This window comes from Megalopta genalis, chromosome 1 (assembly GCF_051020955.1).
Source record: "Megalopta genalis isolate 19385.01 chromosome 1, iyMegGena1_principal, whole genome shotgun sequence".
In the NCBI taxonomy this organism is placed as follows: domain Eukaryota; kingdom Metazoa; phylum Arthropoda; class Insecta; order Hymenoptera; family Halictidae; genus Megalopta; species Megalopta genalis.
The window spans coordinates 28,435,054-28,460,890 of record NC_135013.1 but is presented as its reverse complement, the minus strand read 5'-3'; the positions used below and the strand labels follow the sequence as shown (position 1 = coordinate 28,460,890).

The 25,837-nt window shown below is 40.7% G+C and overlaps 1 protein-coding gene and 1 long non-coding RNA gene across 7 annotated transcripts in view; one reads left to right on the top strand and one right to left on the bottom strand.

Annotated features, from left to right (window-relative positions):
- Nucleotides 1-25,837, top strand: part of LOC117222301 (ras-related protein Rab-37) — a 172,929-nt gene that overhangs the window by 124,441 nt on the left and 22,651 nt on the right. The window lies entirely within an intron of this gene.
- The window catches only part of LOC117222303 (uncharacterized), a 40,598-nt gene continuing 23,711 nt past the window's right edge, over nucleotides 8,951-25,837 (bottom strand). The window contains exon 3 of the long non-coding RNA XR_004490659.2: nucleotides 8,951-9,322. This is a non-coding gene — a long non-coding RNA (uncharacterized LOC117222303). The remainder of the gene's footprint in view (nucleotides 9,323-25,837) is intronic.

Genomic DNA, 25,837 nt, shown 5'->3' with positions numbered 1-25,837 from the left:
AATATATATATATATATATATATATATATATATAAAATAAAATATAATAATAATATATATAATATATTATATAATATAATATAATATAATATATAAGCGTCAGTTAGGGAGACATTACTGTAAATATAATAGAAACATAAGTTAAGTAGAAATCTGTTTCTTTCCTTATTAATTGCGAGACTGCAGTTCTATATGCGTTTACAGCATGTGCATATTTTTAAAGTGCAGGAAACCGTATAAATCAACAAGGCGCAATAGCGTTTTTATTTTCCTTCTACAATCATTCTACTTCTACAATCTTCTCAAATCTAATTCCTGTAAAAAGCCGCATGAAAATGTAAATTTGCACGAAGATCATCGGTTTGGTTGCAACGTCGAAATAATTACCGTATTTGAATAGAATTCGACCGACGATTCACACAGATTTTACAAACCAGAAATTTGTAATCTCGAAAGTACCGTGATAATCGCCAGCATTCCCGCGCGCCAAAAACGGTCGAACGACGAGAAACGCGTGAACAGGTCGAACAACTACAAAAGCGGGCAGCTGGAAGAGTGAATTGTCCCTGTTCTAAAACCGAAATCCGCAAGATAATTACATGGAGGGACGGTCGGAAAAGTCGCATTTGACAATTCGACCGGGCACGAAAGAGATAACAGATCGTAAAATAGATTGTCTCGGTGCAATTAATCAAGCCTGCGGGCTTGAAAATTCGACGGGCCCTCGGGGGCCGGGGAATCCGGAAAACTCGGCGCTAAATTCCCATCGATCCCGGACAGAGCACAGGCAGCCGGGCGCGGGCCGTCGAATTCGCGCCTCGAAATTACCATGCCTGTTCACCGGATCGAGTGCCTCAATTACGCTCGTTGACGTTCGAAGAGCAACCCCCGGGCCGCGCATCAACCACTCTCGACCCTCGATTACTCTGCCAAACAATGTCGCCGTGGGGTTCGCTTTTGTACGCGTATGAATTTTAATCGGACCGCGTGGCGATCCGCTTGGGATTGCGGTGAGATAGAGAAGGAAGGGAAGGACAGGGCCGAGAGGAAGGGCAAGCAGAAGGAGCAGAGCTTGGGCAGGGGTTATTTCGGAGGATGAAATGGAGAAAGAAGAAAGATAGAACAAGAAAGAAGAAATGACAACGAAGAAGGCCACGTTAAGTGGGTTGTTTCTGAAGGGTGAATGGAAACATAAAGAAGACAAATAGAAAAGGATGTTCCCTAAGAAACTACGATAAACACGAAGTACCTTGCTTAGGGGCTGTTTACGGAGATAAACAGAGAGAATACGTAAAAAGGAGGAAAGGGTTGGTGAAACGAAGAAAGAAGAAGAGTAGAAGATCGAATAAAGAAGCGACGATGAGGCAGCATAGCTCGAACGAAGAAGAAATATGAAAGATAGAGGAGCAAACAGAGAAACGACGACGAAGAAGAAGACGTTGTTAAGAGGGTTGCTTAGTCTGAAGATGAAGAAGAAAGGAGAAAGATGGAAAGAGTTGAACGAAGAGAACAAAGAGCAAAGAAACAGAGGAAAGAGAAAAATAGAAAGAGAAACAGAGAACCATAGAACAAGATGAAGACCGTCTTGTTCTTGACAACCCCCTGGTTGTTTAGCCGGCTGTACGAAGACGAAAGGGGAAGAATCGAAAAAGAGAGAGAGGGCGCACGAAGATAATGGACAGCACGGGTAGTTTAGCGGGTAGAATGTCGCGGAGGGGGGAGACGCACGGCGGCGAAACGTAGAAAGGAGAAAAAAGAACCGGCGAAGAAGAAGATGAAGAGCGGGGGTTGTTTAGGAGGGCGAAGAGGTCGAAGGGTGAGGGGACAACGCATGCCGGCGTTGTCCCGCGAGCATCGCACATTTTCCAAGCCGATACGCTTTCCCTCACCCTTTTTCAAACGCGCAGGCCACCCTATTGCGCCAGCCCTCCTCGCCCTTCTTCACCCGCATCGGTGTTTCCCTTTCTCCCGCGGCTTCCTGCCTCCTCTCGCCGCCTCTGGAAATAGTCGCCGCAAAACGACTCCCCGTGCTCCGTGTCCGCGCGATTATCAGACCGCCGCTCACCTCCTTCTCGCGTCCCATAATCGCGACACGTGCTTCCGTCCGCTCCGTCCTAAACCGAGGAACAAGCCCAGTGAACCCCTGTGTGCCCTGTGGAATTGCTATGCTCCGCGGCGGGACCGCGATCACATTCCGTGCGTCGAGATAATTATTAGATACTGTGACCTTCGCTACCCTCGGGGGTTGTTGCGCGAATTTCGAAAAATTCGAGGGCGCCTTTGACATCCCTCTGCGGTCCACGTTGTCTGCAGACTGCCGATTTTTCGTGCGGAAGGCGAAAGTTTCGGGGAACAGGTGCCGAATTAACGTTCGTCTAATTTTTTCGTTTTAATTTTTCGTCTGAGTGGATCAGTTTTCGACGATGAATTGGTATATAATTCTATCGATCAGTGTCAACGGAAGTTTTCATTAACCCTTTAAGGGGAAGCGACGAGTTCGCCAAACTCGAATTAGACGGGCGACACCCGCTGTATATTTAAATATTCGAAAACGATATAAACTTCTTCTAACTGTTAAAGAAATAATTGTTATGATATTTATATATTCTCTTGCAATATTGAAAAGGTATTTAAATAGTTCGTAAATTTTGTTCGCTATAATTTCCATTGCGTCAAGAATTCTTTTCTTAATTTCATTGCAACTTAAAATGATAATTTTCAATTTTTATTTAATATTAACATTACTTTATCGATCAGTTCTGTTACAAATGAAACAGTGTCCACATTTATATAAATACGTTAAATAAAGACAGAAATATTTTAATTTTATTCTTATGATAACTTGTCGCATAGGGTTGCGCTAAATTAAATTGTCCGCAGGTGGACAGTTGGTAACATCGATTGAAAAAGTAGAGTGCTAAATAAGAAATTCCAATCGAAGAAATATTTTCACATGCCTGAAGCACGACGTTTCATATTTTAATAAAGTGAAAATAATAACGTGGTGTCTGAATTCTTCCAAGATTTTCACTGTTTCACACTTCGCCGAATGTTTCTATCGGTATTGTGTAAAATCCGCATTTTACACAATTATGTTGATACTATAACGTGTGATCAGGGTGGGTGGTAATTCTGGCAGGGTTGTTAATACACAGTGAAAAAATTGTAAAAAGCAGTGGATTGTGATTATAGTTAGGATCGGAGTGCATCGAAGAGGATCCTCGGTGAGTATGGATCAGTGCACTCCCGTTTGTGATATTTCCAAGTATTTTGACATTTCCAGTGCTAAAGGGATGTCATAGTATAGTTCGATGCAGCAACGTTCGTTCGGTTCGATGACTGTGAGACTGAAAGGTAAAGAGAGTTTCAAGTCAAGTGTGAAGAATGAGTTTCTTCGAAACTTCGCTTCTGTCTAAGATTGCAACTCGGTAATCAGAAAAATAGCCCTGAAGTGATGTTTTTATTTTATATTACTTAACTTCCGAGATTCTTGGACTAAATCGAACACGAACACATCAGTTCACAACCTGAGCTGTTTTAAACGTTCCGAAGTCTGTATAGGTCGGGACATTTTTCATGTTCCGCGTTGTTTAAAGTTCTCCTCGAGACGTCGCGTTTATCGAGTTCGACAGTTTACGGGTTTGTTCGCAACAATGGCGAGTCTGGAGAAAGATGTTGCAGAGTCCCGATCCGCCGTAATCGATACTGTTTATGGGAAGCTCGATTAAAAAAGTTTCCAGCTGTCGTAAAAAATTGTGAAGGAGTTCGCTATCTTTCGAACGCGTGCGCTCCGTTCGATTATCCAGTGGAACACGGTGACAACGATTAACGATCAATAACCGTTGAAAAAACGGGAAAAGGTGGCAAAGAGACGACGAACGGAGTACATTCATTAATCGATATCTTAATACGTTTCCATTTCTTTTTTAAGTTTCCGCTGATAACAACGTCCGACAACCGAAGGAGCAAATGCTTTTGAAATAAAAAGTTCAAAATAAAAATACATGTGGATAAAATAAAGATAAACGTATCTCCAGGCTACAATCATTAATCGGATTGCTTTTTGCCTAATTCTGAGGCAATATTCTACAAAATTCTGCCGTGAGAAAATGTTCACGTACCATTTGCAGAATTTCGAGAATTCTTCATTTACTAAACTGAAAACTAAATAAATATCACACGCGCGCCATCTTTCTTCCCGATATAAACAAAACATTTTCTACATTTAATATCATATCCCCGTCTATTAATGTTCTATACAATGAATAGCGTTCTTAAATCAGTTGCACATCCACTGAAAAAACGCATTGCAAACGCGTCCACCTCGATTTAACTTCGACCAGCGAATCGCGCGACCAATGCGTCATCATCTAGCGCAAAGAAAACCGCAAAGAAAACGCGATTACTCGTTCGTTAACTCCGCCACAAAAGACTGAACGGACGCTCGTAGGTTACGCAACAGGAGAACGTTTCCCTTATCGGTGCACCGTAAGTGTAAATTAGCCTAAACGATTATTTTATCGCGTCCCCTGGAACAGCCGGCGAAACATAAATTAGCACGATGTGGCAAAGACCGAACCCCGGAACGCGATTTCCACGTCGCCGAAGATCGCGGCGGCCGAATCGGCGACTGGGGGGGAGGGGCGATTTTAATTACGTCCTCGTCGTCGATCATCGCGGCCCGTAAATCACGGATCGCGGCCCTCGATCGCGCGACAGACACGCGTATGGCGGGCGTGTTTCTAAAACGCAGCCGTCGACCGCGAAACTTCCGGACAGCTAATAAGCGATAACCCGTGATTTATAGCGCGCCAGGTTCCCACGGTTGTCTCCTGTATTAGGTTCGACAACAAGAAATCCCGATCTGAAATTCAAAGTTCAACGCGCGCCCGGCGTTGTCCACCCCCGCGCCTTCGCTACCGTTCGTCGGCCGCCACCGGATGATTTACTGCCGTGCAAAGTGGATTCGCGTGCACCCACGGCACGGTGTCGCCCTCCGCTTCTTAGCTGGCATAACTGCGAATGCTCGCGATCCATTCGTTAGGCGACCCGTGCGAAATGGGGGGGAAACAGGGAAAATTTAGATTGCCAGCGTGTCGATAGCCGGCGACGAGCTCCTGGCTTCGGGGACAGTCCCAGTGCCGCGTGTCTAACGTTCGATCCGCTGAAAAACTGAGGAGACCTTGCAGAATATTTAATGTTTGTGTCGGATATTAGACGAGGTTGCTCGCATCGGCTGAATCGATTTTTGTTGCTGATTAGCGGACCATGGATTTTATGCATTTACGACGACATTTGGTGGTTGTAATTTCGAATAGAAGAACGATCGAGAGAATTTAAAAATATTTAATGTCTTATTTTTAATCTGTTAAAGTGGTTAAGGAAAGAATTAACTTAGTAACTAGTTTCTATTTCCTGCAGACAGTTTTTGTTTCGCATAAAAATCCGCAGTCTACTGATTAGGAACACGATGGGAAGAAACAACGACGAATTTTCTGTTTCTGAATTTTATGTTGCATTTGCACATCATGCTGAACATTTCTTCAATTTTGACCATTTCTGTAAGGTCTCTAGAATTCGCGACGAATCGTCCTGATCGGAAATTGATGTCTAATTTTCTTATTTAGATCGTTTGATCGTGACAGTGATTACAATTGTGTGCATCAACTGCGACGTTGAAATCGGGAGACTGATGCAGTTTATGTCGTCATTTGAACGTAATCGGAATCTATAAAGAGAAGCGACACAGCTGTGAATTTTCGAGCAGCAGGACAGCAGTGAGTTAGAAGTATTCGTATCTCTTATAATAGAACATTGATCGAATTATATATTTTTTTAATTATATTTCTTATAATAGAACATTGATCGAATTATATATTTTTTAATTTATATATTTTTTTAAATTATATTTCTTATAATAGAACATTGATCGACAAGATCGATAATTAAGTCTTCTCGGGCAGAAACTCGGAAATGCGCGTGAAACGTAAAGAACTCATTGCGACACCTGTGCACGTAAATTCTGCTGGAAAAGTCGCGCGTTGATGCAGGTAGTTGCGTATTCGATTGACATTAGGATTGAAATGTTCCACGTAAACGTGGCAATAATGGTTTTCTCTTGACGTTTATAGTGATCGAACGTTCGCAATCAACTACTCGATAAACTGCTGCAATTCCTACATACTCAATTAACTCCGATTAACCGGTCATTTCTTTACTGAATAGTAATTAGGCTGCAGGTTTTATGCATTTATGAGCAAAATGTGACACGGTAAAAGCTCCGATGGCATTTGAGAATTTAATCTGCAAAGGCCATTAAGAGGAATAGAGCAAATTTTCACGTAACTTTTGCAATCAATGCAAGATACTTTCATTTCAGATTAAGTCATTGGTGTTTAACGTGTTATGCATTCATAAATGCCTGAATAAACAAAATATGCAACCGTGAAACTCTAAAAATAATTTAGAATTAACAATGTAATCACCAACACTGTACTGTTATCTTCAGAGTTACAGTAATTAGAAGCTTCTCTGATTATAATAATTTATTAGAAGCAGAAAATCAAAAGCACTCAACAGAATATCAAAATCATTCAATTAACGCTAGAAAAGACGTCAATTTTTACGTTTTTATATATTTTCCTATTTTATGAGCGAAAATTGAATATAAACTGAATAAAAATGATAATATAATAACAATAATTTTAAATATAATTACGCTTACTCTTGGTAAGAATACAATTTTCTGCTCTGTAAAGTATCGTCGAGAAGCGAGGCTTTCTTTTTTTATTTTGCAAGTTCAGGTAATTCTCTCTCATCTTGCCTAACGAAGTTTTTTTTAGTAACTAACATAAAATAAACTAAACATTCTAGTAGCGTTCACTTTGTTCGAATATATTATTAAAAACGAACATCAAAACCCAGCTAAAAGTGTTCCATCGAGCTCGTCAGTCTCGTCGAAGCACGGCAAGGGGTTAAATCATGATCCAAGTTGCCGCGATCTATAACCCAGAAAATTGTTATTCCGCGTAAAGTTCCGTCTGGTCGCTGCTGTTCGATAGGACCTAAAGAAACTGCTAATGGCTGCAGTCTATGTATACTATCCGGTGACCCTTCAGCGAGCGGGACGGGCATTAACGTACCGTAAATGGAATCAAAACGGTATACCACCCCTAAGTAACAGCACCGAAGGGTGTTTACGTCATCAACGTCAAGCCTCGACCGCGTAGCGAGGCGTTTCTCGATACCCGTACCATTTATAATCGCTAGACGTCCCTCGGATTGTTATATAATATCCGCGCGACGATGCGATGGCGCGAACAGAAAAGAGAATAGCAAGACGAGGAAAAGGGAGGGCGGACACAGAATTCGAAATAAAACCAGTCGGCGGCGGCCCGTCGAGCTGGCCGACTGTACGTGACTTCTCGCGTCCAGCTCGCGACAAAACCAGTAATGGTCCGTGAACGAAACCGAAATGGCATTCGTCCTCGGCTCCGGTTTTTCGGGGATCGCGACGTTAATTATAATCTCCCTCCTTTTTCTCGTTCCACATTCGCGGAAAACCTTTGAATAATTTTCAAGCTTTTTCTCGGAAGCTCCGCCGTACAGAGAGAGAGAGAAAGAAAGGCCACGAACTCGAACGTTCCGGGAACCTGTTTGCGCAAAGAAAATTATAAAGTATCCGGTTTGCGAATTTCTCCGAGCGTTGCGTTCCTCGCGGAGATACATTTCTCAGAAATTGTTTCTCCTGCGGTGAAATTGTTCCGTGATCGTGGACATTTTCCACGGGGTTCGGTCACGACGAGATATTTGTCGCCTGAACACGATGTATAATATTTCGCGGAATATAGAAATTATTTAAATATTATTTGTTCGGTTGTTTCTGAACGACCGACTTTATTTCGCTGGGTTGCGTTTAAACGAAGACTTAGAGATTCAAAGGAAATGATTGGACTGTTAACTTAATTTATAATTAATCTTGTGAGTGCTTTGTCCGTATGTGCTGCGCACGCATAATTTAATTTATGGTGTTTATAGAAAATTTGATCTATTGTGATCTTTGTATAATTTATGATATGAATGTATTGTGAGTACAAGTAATACAATCTGAATGACATTTATGACACCTCTGAATATAATAGAAAAGCATTAAAATAATATAAACAATAATCTAGATTTCTTCTACTATACTTTTACGCATTTCACGCTAGTTTCTAAAGTTCATTTTTATAATACTATAATTAGGCTGCTAATTTTTGTGCATTTATAGCAATGCTGAGTAGATGAGATGAGAACCTACAAAGATTAAAAGAATTTACGATCATGTTATTTTATAATACATTGACATAATTAAATGAGAGAATACATTTATATCTAACTTTTGCTTCTGCTAAGTTAACATCGAAGCATTTTGCATAAAAATTCTTAAACTGAATTTTTCTGCGATGTTTAAAATGCGAAAGACTTCAAATACAATGCACTATGATTCATTTTACCTCTCTCCGTTTCACTAATAAAATTATTTAGATTTTTTGGAAATTTTTGGTGTTGACTTTCAGCATTTAACACGTTCTAGTCACTGTCTCAATATTTCATGGAATTTTCGGCAGCTAGAGCGTTAAAATGCAACGAGATTTGCCAGAAGAAAGCACGTAATTTCAAAGTCGAATTTTATTATATTTTATTATATTTCGTATGCTATAAATTGAGAACGATTTTGACGGGGTTGCTAGATGATCTCCGAATCGGTATCGATGTCCAGCGAACGTGGAGTATTCGCGCAGTTAATTCCCAGCAGAATTTCACCGCGATACGATGGAGGAAGTCTCCCGGCCGGAGTTCGCGATAATCGGCCGACGATAAAGAGCGGCTCGACTTGAATTTATTGGGGCCCGGCGCCGCGCAGATAAACTCCCTCTTTATCTGCGGAAGGGAAAAGGGGGGTGTAGGGGATATACTAATCACGCGGTGCGATTTCACCGTGGAACCGGTGCGCCGCTGAATAACAATAAGACTTCCACGCGCCGCCGACACCAATCTAGCTGCGAATTTGAATAATAATGCCCGCGTAATTAATTAGTCGAAACGGAAGGGGCATTTGCCGTAAAAATCTCGTTTTCATTGCGCGAAACGCAGCGCTGCAGATCGGAATCGCGTCGGTTTAAGATCGAAGATGCTGCTCGAAGACGTTCGTAAACTTCTGCGAATAAATATTGGTAAATTTATTTTTTGCAACTTGCGTCTGTTGCTGATTTTGTAAGTGATGGCGGAAGGTCTTGTCGGCTTTTCTCTTCGATACGTCGACTATCAAGCCTTGAAGACTCTGCAAAATCAAAACGATTTATTCGTTGAAATGAAAATCGAAAAGTTATGACTGGACTGCGGAGTTTTATGCGAAATAGAAACTGTCTGCATGCAAGAAATACAAAGTAAATAGAAATTTCTATTTTTCTTTAATAATTCTAATGCATTAAAACTTTCCAATTCTTTTCACGTTTCTATTATTTCAAATCGCAATTGCTCAATTATGCTCTAAATGCATGGAATCCGCAGTTCTCGATCATCACAGTCAGCGTTATTTATGCAAAATAAATATTTGTATCTTCCTTCAATAATTTTGAAAAGTCGGAGTACGATATTTTGATATTCTTGAATTCGTTTCGCATGCTCGATTATGTTGTAAGCGCATATAATCAAGAATGATGAATGGCGTGGCGAGTTCGAACGAGGCATCTATAAATCGCAAATAAAGCGGTATCGTGCAGAAAACGGTTAATTGATATGTTTCTTCATTAACGAGAGATTAGGCGAAAAGATAGGCGCAGTCGTATTTTAAACGTCACGGTCTAAACGCGCTAATAAATGCGAGTATCTTGCGAGTCTGTTGGCCGTGGCAGTACAATGTAATTATTGTTGCATCGCTATTAGCGTTCCAGGTTCCGGCTAATGCGATTAATGTCCCGGGGAGTTTGCTTGTAATCCATCAGCTTACGATTACGCGGGCGCCCTTTTCATCCCTGTCTCTGAAAGTCGTCGCGAAATCTGCTTGTCCCTACTTACACGGTGACATCTCGATCTCGTCTGAAAATTTCATCGCTGCGAATACGATTCGAACCGTTTGGAACTGGATAACGTAATTTCTACATTTAAAATGTTTCTTTTTCTGTTTTTCTTTCTTATTAAGCACATCAAACCCTTGCAGTTTTATTCAGCTACAAATTACAAACATAACGAGAGAACATATTCATGCAGAAGTTGAATACAGGAAATATTCATAATCGTAAATCACAGTTCTTGAAGAAAGAGAATATGCATAGGCAAGCTTCTTCAACATTCGGCAACGATACGAGCCTAATGAATAGTTAACAGTAATTAATAAATAGCCCATAGTATGCAGTGATTTTTGATCAATTTTATTCTTCAATCATTTGAAAGATCTAACAGATAGAAATTAGGAGACAACTATAATGTTGCGTTTCTTTTTCTCTTTCCTCTGATTTTATCGACATTCACTTTTTAAGATCCTCTTCAGTAGATCATGCTTGTTCTACCAAGATTATTTTCAGAAACTCGTATCTCGTACATACATATTTGAAAGCTGCAATATCTCGCGCGCCTCTACGAACAAATTACGAACGAATAGGGCCCGCGGTACAAAAATGCTCGAACATCCAAGTGACAGGTTGAAAAAATCGCATTCGGGTCCCGAAGGCTCCGGTGCCGTGCAAAGAGAAACGGCATGCAAAGCCATCGCGAAACCGCCGGGACCCTTCGCATACTTTTTTACGATCATGGCAGACCCCTGGTGCTCGGCACATAAATGGCCGCATCATCGGAGAGCGCAACACTTGTTCAAACGAGACGCGCGTGTAAGGATAATAAAAGCACGTGGCCGAGCGTTATTGTACAACCCAGTTTCAACGACAATTTGTTTAGCCAGCGCAGCGCCAGCTCGCGCGGCCTCGACAGATAAGAAATGGTTCGATAGACGAAAGACTTCTCGCGGCGGAAAATAAAAACAACGACGATGAAAGTGTCCAAGGAAAAGCCCTGACCGGCACTCAAACGTGTTACTTGAATTTTCGTACGGAGACGTTTCTCGTAAAATTCTTTCGTTACCGAAGTTGTAAATTCTTTGCTTCTTACTGTTTATAAAATTGGAGAATTTCTTATTGTCGTTTGGAAAATTGCTTTCGCGATGGTCATTTGAGAAACGGATTTCGAGGTAGCTCTTCGTTTTGTAAATTCTTTAGCTGTACAAATGTATTTCTCTTGTCTCTCTAAACGCTTCTTTTTGTCCTCCTTTGCTTATACTGTTCGAAATATGTTACAAGGAGTTGCCAAATAAAGCAGCATTCCTCTGAGATGATACATTCCTTCGTGAAGTGTTAAATGTGTGAATCCAGTAGAGTGCAGATAATAAGTTATAATAATTAACATTAGATTGATCGAGGTAAGGAACTAATCGTCGATAAACAGCAATGAACTTTCGTCGACACGCATACAATCAGGATAATCGCGAAATTAAGAAAAGTTGATGCACCATGCTCGTATTTCCATCGTGCCGATTCCGAGCTGTTTCACAGCAAAAGATAGAAACCGAAGGAAACCGAGACAATGGCCGGCAAAAATGGAAGTCGCGGACGGTTGGCGCCGTTTTCCGCGGGCATCATAATCATCCTCGGGGTCAAAGCTCGGCGAAACTTTCTCGGCCGCCTGATAATTCGGTGTTCGCAAACGCGGGCATCTATCTGAATAATAGCTGACCTGGCTGTGGATCCGCGCGAGCTAGTTAATTAACGATTACGCCGACTAGAGGCAACACCGCGTTCGTCGTCGGCGACAGATTGAACGAGCTCCCCGGTCTCGTTCGGTGCCATTTCGCCGGTCTGGCGGCGGCGAACCGTGAGAAAGGAAGCGGAGTCGTTCCCCGCGAGCGGGCAGAATGGGAAAAACTCGTTAAGAGAGCCCGAGAGCCGAGGGGCCCGATGTTTAAAACCGATCGATCGGCGACTGTCAATTAAAGGCGACTCGGCTTCCGCCGAGAAACGTCCCGAGGATCGCGGAAAGTTCACGGATCGAGATAGGTCCCGCGGCTCCGCGAGGCCCGAAAGCCCGAACCGGGGCCCGGAGCGAGACAATAGGTCGCGGTTGCGCAACCGGGCCCGACCCGACCCGGCCCGAACTCGGCCCGGCGATAACGAACCCACGATTTCACGAGCCTCGCAACACAACGCAACCGTGAGCTGGGTAATATTTGTAGAGATAATATTTGAAATGCTGTTTTAAGCAATGGATTCCTCGCGATTCGAATAAAATAGTATTTCTAATTAAATATTTATTTCATTGTTATTCTAATTTTATTTTTAATTTTATTATTATTCTAATTAAATTCCGAACTATGCCAGAAATATCTTCAGTGTTTTTCAAATGAAATAATATTTTGAATATTGCCTTAAACATTTTTGACAACGAATAAAAAATAGTTTATATGTGAAACTACATTCTATCGAACAAATAAAATATATTCGTTGCAAAAAATTTGATATTATACTATATGAAATCGTATTTCTTTATTCGAGTAGATGCTATTACGAGAATTATGGTGCACTTAAATAAATTCAGTCTTACAATTTTCATAAGGTAGCAGATACCAGGCATTTTCGAATGTAGATACGTTTAGTGTTGAATGAACATAATTCAGAATCTAGTTAACAATGAAACGGTATCGCGAAAATGCTTTACTTTTTACAAAGCGTAATAATTCATTAGTGAATCGTATCGAAGAAATAGTACGCGTATTCAACTATCTCAGAAAGCAAATATTTCACATTTTGCACAAGATTTTCCAAATCGATTTTTGGCCAGTTTTCGAGGCTAAATACCGTACACTGTGCGACGGAGAAAGAGAAAATTCGCCTGAACGCGAACGTATTGGCCGAGAGCGCCGACTCGGCCTCCTACGAGTGTCCCGCCGAGTAATTGGCTACCTGTTACGTGGGATCGTTATTAAAATATTGCGCTAGAAAGCAGCCTGCCTCCGTTTCTCTAGCGGTGACTTTTTCTGCCGGCCAACTTTTTCCGGCGTGCAAACAATTCTAAAAAATTAACTCAGCGGGCGTTGATTTATTGGGTTGCTACGTGAGCCGAGTCGTTTCTGCTTCGAACGCGATTCCCCGTTGGGAATTAATTTTTGGTTTGTATGCGCTTTATCCCGTTTCGCATGCTCCATTCTTCTTACTGCAAACGCATTTTGAATTTTTTAATTTCGGTCGAGGCTTTCTCTCGTCTCCGGAACATCTGGTTCCACGTGCGCTCTGGAGCGTTTCAGACGGTTTCACTATTTTTCTTCCGCACGCATTTGGAATTTTTTAATTTCGTTTAGGATTTCACTCGTTTCTGAAACATCTGGGTCTACGTGCGTTTTAGAACATTTTAGATAATTGTACTATCTTCTTTTCAAGCGCATTTCGAACTTTTTAATTTGCCAATGTTTGTTCTGTTTCGGATTCGAATGCAATGTGCAATTGAAATCTTTTGTTCGAGTTTGACCAAAGTGTTTGGAAACGATCGAATTGACTATGATTACATGAGTTCAATGTAGTGTTATTATCATTATCGATTGAAGAGCCTGCTTTATGTATGAGTTATGCATTGTTACACTAATTGCGTGTATCGATTGTAATACTGCATCGCCTCCAACACTTCGAAATTGTCATTATCCGCTCATTTACTTCTATGTTTATACTATAATTCCTGTAATTTCATCGGAATTTGGTTAAGGAAGCAAAAGATGATCTGTACAATTTTTACCACATCTTCGTAAAAAACGCAGAATTAAAGATCGATGCAATTCGCAGAAAAAAGATATTATTCTCGCGCTTAAAATGCGTACTTTTTGTAACGCAGAATCCTTAAAACTGAGTCCTTAAGAGGCTCAGGAATCCTTAGCGGTGTACGGTAACAATAAACTATTCTGATTAAAAGGTACCGATAAATTCTCAGATCAGTGATCGAAGAAACCTTAATTAACCACTTTGACCGTTTCAAAAAATTTTAGGAATTCTTGCCAATCTCCACGATACTATCGAGCTCAAGCAACGTTATCGAAGACGGCGGCTTGTAAACTGAACTTTCTGCTATCAGATCAAAATGATTCATAATGAGTCATTACTATTAATTATTGATCATTTCGCATATTATTTTCAATTTAGTAAAATTAATTAAAAAATGGTCCTATTTAGTTTCTACTTCTTGCAATCGATACAGAAAGTGATTTTGAATAAAGATCCTTAATATACTGATCAATTAACATATTTACTACCAAATTGGTCACACGTGGATGACATTATTTTCTAATTGGCTTTAATAAAATCTAATTTCTGTTGTAAAATACTCGAGCGCTCTGAACTTCATTCAAAGAAATTCTTTTAATCCATTTAAACTCCCCATTTTCAGTTTTCCCGACTCGATTAGTTTGAAATTTTGAATTTCTTGATGATCGTGATTCGACAGTCGACGAGTTAATCGAGCAACATCCTTAATCCGATCAGTCAAATTTGATTTCCACCGGTCAGCGAGATGATTCATTTTGATTTTATGCACTTCGGTGTGTCGCGATCCGTTGCCTTTTAATATTCTCGGATTTTTCGACGAATATCTTGCAGCACTTTTTCCCGTCAGATTTTTTCTCTCGCTCTTCGCCAGTTAGACTCTCTCTCGGTCCGTTCCCCCTGTTCACTTTCTTCCTCGTTGGCAACAGAACCGAGCACGATTCGCCACGAGCACACATTCATGTGTCGCCCGTGTCCGAGTGTGAGTGTTCTTCCCCCCTTTTATCGGCGGAGTGTGTAGGCCGTATTACGGGCATCCTGTCGGTTTACGATTATGGTTAAATCGTAAGATCCTGTAGCTCTGGCTTGTCTACCCCCTACGTGTACATTAGGGTCGCAATCGGAAATCGCAGGGAAAAAGCCGGAACGTTAACCCCGCGGAGAGATACAGTGGCACCGAAAAGTATTTGAACAATTTCCGAAAAATTCACGGTATCCAGCTGTTCCTATTCAATAAAAAAACTTCAAGCTTTCACAATCTATAGATCATTTTCTTTTCAGATATTCTCATACGAATTTTATTAATGAGAAACTGAGAGCACGATTTTTCTCGAAAATTCTCCACAAATTCGAACGTCTGTAGAAACATTAAAAAATTTCGTTCGTGACTGAGTATAGTCTGGTTTCGTAGATTGAAGCTTCCTCTTTAAAACGACACCTCAAAACTCGGTGTACGATTTTTTCTGGCTGTTTTATAGTACAAAAATGTGGAGCGAGTTCGGTTACGTAAAATCTTTATGTTATTCTACACCTGTCGTTCGAAGGTCGATAAAGCGATTACAAAAAAATTGTGCATCAAATTTGAGGGCGTCGTTGCAAAGAGGAAGCTTCAAGCTTCAAATCGATGGTAGACTTAACCGTAGAGAAAAATTGTCAACGTTTCGGGAGATGTTCCGATATGTAGCGTTTTCGAGAATGAACGGCGAGCCATGAAACTAAAGGCTTTTGAAACGTCGAATCGAATTCAGGTTCGAGCACTTTTTCGAACCGCCGTGGAACCGTCTACGAGTCGCGGCCGACGAAAACAGAACTGTAACCTCGCATGAAAAATCATTTCCTCCCAGAATTGAAAGTAACCGCTAACAACGAGTCCGTTGCGTGTCCTCGATTGCTCAGGTTTGCACATTAAAATGCTAAATAATTGGTAAATTAAAATTCCTCGCTGGCCGGAGTATGTATTTATAACTCATATGCACTCGGTGGATTAACCGTTCGCAGTCTTAAAGGCTGCTCGAAGTATCGACGAAACGAGTTTCGACTTTTCTGAAATATAATGTTCTCTCGCGAGGAATCTCAACATTAAATTCTATTTTTCTGTTACGAATATTCGCGCCGACCGAATGAAACGTACGGTAAATATAAATTGCCATTGGTTTCTAAGGGATCATTTACCACGAAGGAAATTCTAATTGCCGTGAGATACGTCGACGTCGAGTGGCCAACTAATCCCTTATAAATCCGGGGACAATGTTCGTGCTCTGTCGGTCGACGCAGGATTTCCTAATAAAATTCGCCGGGAAGTCTGGTTACGGGACAGGTTAGCGTGCAAGGTAAAACCGTGGCTCGTAGTCACGGGACAAAATCCGTTTTTCCAGCTGCGAGACACCCTATCGATATTCACGATTACGACGGAACGACGCGCAGGTGTCTAAGCAGGCGTGTTCCCTGAACTTTCGCACCCTCGAGGCTCGCGGGTGCGTTCACACCGCGAACCCGACGATTCTATCGATCTAGATATCCTCGGAGCGCGTGAACATCGACACGCAACCAGCCGAAGCATCGCCGTCTGATCACGATAACGGCTGAGGTATCGCTGATGGGCTCGGATGATCCATTTAGCTAAGAAGTTCCCAAGAGAAAATTTCCTCGCGGCCAGAACAGAGCATTTTTGCATCGACCGCGTTCCTCTGACACGTGGCTAGCGCCTATTTCGCCAAATAGACGAGAATTTCGTCCAAAGATTACGGTGGAATACAATTAAAACGCTTAATTGGTTTCGCGTGGTCAGCGAACGCTCGTAAGGCGAACTATTTGTATTCTTCGGACAATTGTTTCGGTGCACAGTTGCCTGTCGTAAAATGCGCGCGTCATAGGAATTAGGATCGAAGAAATTATTTGAAACCCCGCAGCGAGGATTTTTTCGTCTGTGAACGCGCTGTTAAAAAAAATCTGCACTTTAAAAGTCTCTAGAAAACAAATTTTATGTCTGCCTACGACGAGATTAAAAGGTCTAGTTAAACGAAGAGTAATCCGCCCTAATAAACCATCATTTTTGTCCCTGCACAATTTCATCCGCGTTTTAATTGAAGCACGCGATCTAATCATTCTTTAACTGCTTCACGAACGACTTTAATAACCGATGTTCGAGCGGTTAAAAGTGATTAAAATAGGAAAAGAGCGCCGTTGATGGCTACTAAACAAGTTTCTTACTTTTCTAATTAATTGAGCCCGGTTCGTTCGTCCAATCGTCGCGAGATGATAATTAACGAACTGCAGTGCCGACAAAAATATTCAGGCTCGGTCGCGAGACGGTGAAAAACACGGCTGTGGCATCCACGATTGATCGAAACGACGAAGAAAACGAACGGACGTCTACGCGAGTCCTGCATCTCGCGATCGATCGATAAGCGCAATTTTTCGTTCGCATGGAAAACCGATAATTGTGGACGAACTGAAGTTTCGATACCGTGTGCTGGCCGTCTACCGTGTAGCTTTTGCGACAAGCGAACCGCGACGACGACGACGACGACGACCGGCAGAGGGAGGAGACGGAATAATTCGTAGAAATAATGTTCGCCGTTCGTGCGTGTAATGTATTCCATAAATTACCGGGCGGGCAAAGTTTTCGATTAGAAATTGCTTCTACCGTGCGCGTGTTTTCGTGTTCCTAGGTTGGTAGAACAACGGTTCGACAAGCCTACTTATGGATCTCCGACTGCTCGCCTCGCGGCGTATTAGCATAATGTAACGGAATCCCCTGAATATTCATCGGCCGAGTACTGGCTGGCCGGATTTCGCGACGCGTGACACGCAGATTGCGCGATAGACGCCGCTACGGAGGACAATTTCATTCTTCCTGTTGCTTCAGCGAGACGGTATCTGTCCCTTAATAACGTGCCTGCCGGCCACCAACAACCAACCCTTCGTGCCCTCGGTGAGAGAACGCTCGAGCCGGCTCCGTTCGGATCCGCAACAGTCATCTTGCCTCCGAATCTACCGAGCACCGGTGACGCGTGTTGCACTGCGGACGTGAAAAGACCGAATTTGCGCAGACGACTCGATCGAATTTCGCTTACAAACGTTTCTCATCATTTGTTTCCAAGATAAGCGTCCTCGGGATACGGTTTTCAGTAAATTGAAAATAAGCTTCTTAGAGATCGATTCGATGATTTTTAATCGGCTACTAGGAAGGTTGGAGATGTTTACAATTGATTAAAGATTAACTATTAAAAAAGTATCTAGTATCTAGTAACTATTAGAAAATGTACGATTCCGTATTATTCTCGTCGGAACACCAAAGTCTTTCTCGTTGGATCGCTTGAATTTTACGATCTTTCTATGCAAATAGGGAATTGAAAACGCGCTTTTATCCGACAGAGGATTCGATCAAATTTGATTTCTTACGCCAGAGGTTTCACTTACAGTGGCGTGCATAATTATAGGCAACGAGCAACTTTGACATTTTTATCGATATCTAAACGAAAATTTAACAAAACATCGTATTTGTATATTTCTATTCTCTATCGTTTCTAATACAGAAATATACAAATATTTTGAATATATAATAATAAAAGAACATACAAATATTTTAGAAATAAAATAACATAGAAGTATACAAGTATTTTAGATATATAATAATGTAATAATATAAAAATGTATAAATATACAAAATTCGAATCTCGCCAAGCTTTTGTTCAAATATCATTAAAAACGTAAAAGTTACTTCGATAACATAAAATGTGATAATATAAAATGATAAAATAAAATAATATAAAAATGTACAAATATATATACAAAATTCGATATCTCGTCAAGCTACTGTCTAAATATCACTAAAAACGTAAAAGTTACTTCGACAATACAAAATGCGATAATATAAAATGATAATATAAAATAATATAAAACTGTACAAATATACAAAATTCGATATCTCGTCAAGCTACTGTCTAAATATCACTAAAAACGTTAAAGTTACTTTGAGTCTATAATTATTCGTTATATTTATCCGTTTCTAGTACAAAAGTTTATCAAAATTTTTATTTATCACACTTTATAAGAAAACGCAAACTTTCGCAAAAAATTAATTATCGATATTAGGTATGGCAATGCTGCCGACACGTGGGCCAACGTGACCAATCGCCGAATGAGAGAGCACGAAGAGTAAGTGGGGGTCTTTTGGCGGGGAATCTTGTTAACAAACATGGTCAACGACACCGTCCGCGTAATGGAGTAATTCAATAACCTGTGGCGTCGCGAAACCCTGCTGGGGCCGGGTGTCTGCATTAGCAGATTGCCGCCATTTTGCCGCATAATTCCCGAGTAATTCACTTCTAATTCGCGCAGATCGCTTAACGATACATTCTAACCGGTGATACCGCACTCAGCCATAAGCTGTATATCCTTGCGGTAAATTCTCCGAATGTTTCGGCCGCGCCACGGGCAGCCAACCAACAGTCAGTTTCAATTTTACTGATTAGATTGCGAAAGCTGTCTCTGCTCGTACGGTGCTCAGAACGCTGCGCAACAGCGATCAATTGCAGGACGTTGCAACGTTTCGAATTCATTTTTTAGCCTATTTTAATTCCATTTTAATGTTATGGTTTAGCAATGGTATATTGCTGTGGACGAAAATACACGAAGGAGATACGAGAAGATCGTAGTGTAAAGAAAAAGTGGATTTTGTTGTAGCCGCCGTAAAATTGCCGAAGAGATCGTCGTGCAAGAGTTAATAAAAGAATAATGAAATGTTAGTAGGTAATCATTTCTTCTCACTTCGAACGTTCGCTTAAAAATTATTGAAGATGGAAATGTCCATTCCCCGGTGTCAATTCGACACAGTTTTCACGCATGCTGATTAAATAGTTCGTTCTACGCACTGTTTTATTGGTGCGACTAACACGAATACCGTAATTTTATACTATAGTATACTTATAGTATACTATTTTATACTATCTTTTATACTATACTATATAATTTTTTTATACTATTGGAAATGGGTAGATAAATAAAAGTAAAACGCAGTGAATTAAACTTATCCCTTTTAGTTTATTAATTTGATGTACGAGGAAGGACCGTCTTTACTCTCCTGATTGCTCCAGGAGACTGAAGACTATTCACAAAGACGAAACCAAAAACGTCACCTAAAGACAAAGAGCACTCTGTTCTATATACATATGAAATCATTGTTTATCTAATGGTACTCTGGCGAGACTCTCGGCGTCGATTCGTTTTTGTAACTTATATGCTAGAAAGAAAAACTTCTGAGTATTCAAAAGAGAGAAAATAATCCAATATATACTATATACTTATTCTTGGGTTTTCATTCTTAAAGAAGGAACTTTCAAAAGTTGACCATCCGTGTTTCTATCATGCCGAATTTTTACCATTGTGTAATTTTTTTCTGACCTCAGATTTACATTCTTAATAAGTTAAGTGCCAAATATCAGTCTCAAAATATTACCACGAAATTAAAGTAATTTAATCGATGAAATCACAACTAGAAGGCTGAGATTGACCACAGCGAAATTTTAGTATAATATTCATCTTATTCGAATTCATTGCAATATAAAAACTGATTTCTGAACATAATCGAAAATTAGCAGATTAAAAAAGTTGACTATATTCATGTTCCTACGGTATCGATTTTTCACCATTGAATCTGAAACCAATGGACAGATTATGCTGTACAAATTAGCGTCAATCATTGATTTTCATTTAAGTCTTTCATGATTTTGATTACATCGTTTGCCTGGATCAAGAAATTCATTCGATCGTTTCCTGTGGCAGAGCTTTTATAATTTGGGCAATTATAAGCGAAAAAGTGCGAACCGCTCGGTAGGTCTGATGCAAAGGCCACCTATGAGATCGCAATCCTTCGTGGGATGAAAAGCGAACGATGGACGCGGCCGCAGAAATGGAATGTGGCGGTCACGATTGCGACGTGACAGGGAACGGAGTGTTGAAACAAGACGTGCGGAGATAATGCCGGGCGCATCTACGCGCCGATAAGGGACATTCCGCGCGGCTTGTAACAATTTCGCATCGGATATCTCGAGCCTCGTCGTCGGAGATCGAGATCGCGGAACGATCGAGCGGGGACCGTCAGGAATTTAATTGGCCGGTATCGAGCGTTATCATCGGAAATATTCGCGAACCAGTCGCGCTACTGTTTTCGCTACCGGAGATAATCTCGCGAGCGGAACGCTCGGGGAAGACGATGGAAAGCGCGATGAGGTTCGGAAGAGGAACGGGGAGTGGCCGGGGAATTGCAAAAAGCATCGGAGAACCAGTCCCGAGCGGAGACCGAGCGGAGACCGAGCGGAGCCCGAGCGGAGAACTCAGTTAATGCTCGTATTAGCAATGATTTACCGCGATAATTATGGCGATCGAATGGCCTGCGAACTGGATACTTAACAATTCTCATTGCCGCAACGCTGGACCATCGCCGATACCGACAGACAACGCGAAGTGCGTACAACTTCGAATAGAAGGAATGTAACATTCAGCTTTCGCGCGATTCGCTCGTGCGCACGATGGCGTGCGTAATTGTAGACTCGAAGTAACATTTACATTGCCAGCGATAACGAGACGAAAACTTATTGAAACGTCGCGTTTGCATAGTTCTTTTTCCTATCAGTTTTCGTGCGAATATCACTGAGAATGCAAAAGTTACTTCGAGTCGACAATTCATTCGCGTCACTGTATTTGAATTAATTGAAACGCTGTGTTTGATATTCTGACTTGATTGTTGATCTGGTAGCTGTAAATAATTGCTCGTATCGAACGTTAAACGTATCGGGTAAAAATGACTGATGCTCATTGTCTGACGAAAGTAGCAAGAACGGATTTATTTTCTAGTTTCGAACATTGTAAAGAAAAGCACATTTTTTTAACTATGAAATCAGAAACTGGTCGTTCGAGCACGGTGGATTTACTGTTGTAAGATATGTGTTCTCTGGGCATGATTAATTAAAATGTCAAGTTAACTACACAATATAATGGTGTATCTAACAAAATTTCCTTTTTTAGTTCTCTCTTATTTCTAATGACTTTGAAATTAAAGTTCCGATCTCGTATGGGTTTTATACGACCCTGGATACAGTCCAGTTTATTTCACTTAACTGCTTCATAAATAATCTTAATAATTCTTGTTCGAATGATTAAGACTGATTAAATTCATTATCCCGGTAACGATTGAATTAACTATCCTGTTTGGTCAGAAAATATCGGAGATGGGTACCAGTTTCATTTTTGTTCTGAGCCATAGACAGCCTGTCCTGGAAAAGTGATTCGAATAAAGGGAAGATTGACGCATCTAATTGCTCTGTGATCTTCTCCAGGATACATGAAATCGTTAGAGAGTTTTAAAGAGCATTCGAACGAATGAATGACCGTAAAATTTCCTCGGCGAGTTCAGTCAGAGCGCGAATGATATTTCATAACCTGTCAACGAGATCTCCAGATAAAGGGGCAGCATAAGAGATAAACAAAAAAAAAGAATGCGGGGGAAGTTCGCGATCAGATATAGTTGGTGCAAATCGGAGCTTACGATCGAACCAATGGCGTCATTATATTAAACGAGAACTTCGCGAGTATCTCGTCGGAGAGACGGAAAGACAGGGACCGAGAGATACAGAGAGAAATGACTTTCGTTCGAGCACGGAATAATTTATTCGAAGCTCCTTTTGACTACCCAGCGCAAATATTTGTTAATTTTTCGTACGGTTTTCGCGTGGATGATATGTTCTGTTGCATCGTGAAGAACGAGCGAGTGTCAAAGAATCATTGGGAAGGGCCGCCATATTTTTGCTTGGAATAGCTGAAATTCCATGAAAAAAAAAGAAATAGCTAAAAATTCCGTGTTGACAGAGACTAAATTATGTATATTAATGTTGACTGATTGTAATCGATCGTAAACGATGATTTGCAGTCAGTCAAACCAGCAGAGGAATTTCATAGGAAATTGATAGAATTTAGAAATTGGATTAATAACAATACCATAGGTATTTATGGCACGATCGAAGCTTACAATTAGTTTGAAAACTGGCGGAATAATAAAGTTTGAACGCTAACAAAGAACATGTCATCATTTACTAACATGATTGATCGATCGGTTCCCGATATTTATCGAAGAAGGGAACAAATGTCGCGGCGTTATTGTCGCGTGCAAATGTTTGCACGCCGAGAAGGCAGGAAACCGCTTCTTCAAAAATGGCTGGTGCCCTTTTTTGTCGCAATGTTTGTCGGGCCAATATTTCGCGTAGAATATTCTACCCGTTGTTTCACTCGATACCGTGTTACGAGCGCGCGCGCGCGCACGCGTATACATAGATCATTTCATCTGTGCAGAACGGAAAAGCTTTCTTCCGTGTTTGTCCAAGTAAATGAAACCGGAAATATGAGAACGGGAAATTGAACGGAACACGTATACAGATTTGTTTGCCGTACAGATTCTAGATTTATAAAACTTTTATTTGTTTCGTTTAGCCGAACCGGCTGGGTAATATTTCGATATTTTCAGCCCGAAACGAAAGAGAAGATAAGCCGTAAACAAAATCTACGCCGAGATAAAAAAATTCCTGGTCCACAGAAAATTACAAAAAGGTAATACGATCTAGTAGAACTGTCTTAAACTAGGTTACAACCAGTCTATATGGATTTTCATGCAAAATCAGAATTGTTGCTACTCGCATTGTCCAACAAATTTTAATTCTTAAGAGAAGGCAAACGTCCAACTTCAAGAATGACTTCTATTTTAAAAGCATCGTCTGCTTCGTTGTTCGAAAAGCTATGCGAACGATTCTTAGATGCTTAAAACGAATCTGTAGATTCCTTCGAAATCGACGGTGTACAGTTTTGTAACACCATAAACGTCAACACTTCGCAATCAGGATTTACCCTAAATCCTGACTTCCGGTAGACCCAATGTATTTCCGTCGCATTGGCGCGAGACAAACGTGAATTTGTCGGACAGGAAGCCGGCAACCAGCCTATGCATTTTATCGCGTGAAATGTTATCCGGCGTCGACCCACCCCCGTCATATTCATCCCCCTCGTTCCGATTAATATTCGCCTCGCGACCCTCGTATTTTTCCGTCACCCTCGCGACACGTTGTTTTCTCGCTCTGATTTCGATTCGTTTCAATTACTCGCAATAACTCCGGCGTTCCCCGCACGCCTACGGTAATAGCAAGATCGGCACCATTTATCTGTTATTTCACGGGACTCCGCTGGAAAAATTAATTGGCTTCTTGCATGCCCGGGAAGCGAGACGCGTCCCGCGGCGATCGGTAAGAATTTGTTGGTCGAACACTTCGAGAAAATCGAATTTAATCCTGATTTATTTAGCGAACGGGCGGAGGCAAACTTCTGGTAGCATTTGGGGTCATAACGAATCTCCGATTTATGGTGATGATTTAATTTCGTTTTATATTATATTATATTATTTGTTATTATTATTATTATTATTATTATTATTATTATTATTATTATTATTATTATTATTATTATTATTATTATTATTATTATTATTATTATTATTATTATTATTATTATTATTATTATTATAATATTTATTATTATTATTATTATTATATTATTTTTTATTATTATTATATATATTTCTTTTTTATATTTCGTTTGTTTAATTGTAGAAGCAAGAATGAGAAATTGAAATGGCTGCGTCGAAAATATAAATAACAAAATTTCTTTAGCATAAAAATGTTAGAAAATGTTTGTTCTTATTTTCGTCTTTGTTGTAGTAATAATGGAGAAAATATCACGGCTGAATAATGATATTCAACATCCAAAATGGCCACCACGATTTAGATAACCTCGCCATTTCGAACGACATTTTCTTAAATTTTCATCAAATTCTGAGGCAATTCTCGCGGCAGAAAAATAAACTTTTGCAATTTATTCGAATACAAATCATGTAACAGAGTTTATACTTCGAGAATAAAGTTCCAAAGTATGGTACGATTTTTCGTCACCAACATTTCTGAACACGTGCTCACGAAACAGCCAATAAAGCACAACCAACGAAACAAAAAAGCATTACCAAAGTTCCGACACTGTATTTCATGCAAAAGTTAGTTTTTTATGGATCCAGAAAACCCCACGCTCCATCCAGGATTAAACAACTAAACTCCCACGTAGAAAGCACGTTGCAGTTGAAATATAGCAGGCGAGAAGAATTCGAATGAAATATTTTAAGAACGCGGATTACAACGGTGCCGTAATTAATAAAAATTCCGACGAAAAATTCGCGCGATGGTAAAGCGGATAAAAAATTCTGCGCTATTTGCCGGTTCTTTGCCGGCGCACATCTAATCGCAACGGATACCAAAAGCTTCCGAATAACGAATGGCGTGCGGAAGAGCAGAGCACAGCCGGGAACACGTGATGCTGGCCTTTCGTAGTTGAAATTTAATCAAGCACCGGTTCCCGATACCGACACGTGATAAAAAGAAAGAAAGCGTCGCGGAGAAATGAAGCTGTAGCCGGCAGGAAACGGCTGCAGCTTTCTTTGATCAATTCCGCGACCCTTTAGCCCCGCGGAATTGCGAAGCGCCGGTGGAAATGAAGGAATCGTTTCGATGTACGTTTCCCGGTGAACGAATTCCATGGTCGAGAAATAACCGTGAAACGCGGAGGCTTCGTTCCCGATGAACAATTGAATGATCCCTTTGGCAAATCGTTGGAGGATTTCGTTTTAATCATGGCACACGTCAAATCCATTCGCAGATTTTCTCTGCTTTGGCGCTTCGCGTGTAACGCGCCTGATATGCAACGGTGTGTGCACCAATTTTCAGTTTGCAAAGTGATGACAAGATTGGCAATTAAAATTTCAAGCGGAATTATTTTTAGTTTACTGTATTGTTGTTACACTGCGAATTTTATGTGATAAAATTCTGTCTTCAATTTGTTAAAGAAATGTCTATCCGGCTTCGAATATTTGCAATTGACGCGGACAATTTTATCTGCCATAAATAATCGCAGTTTAA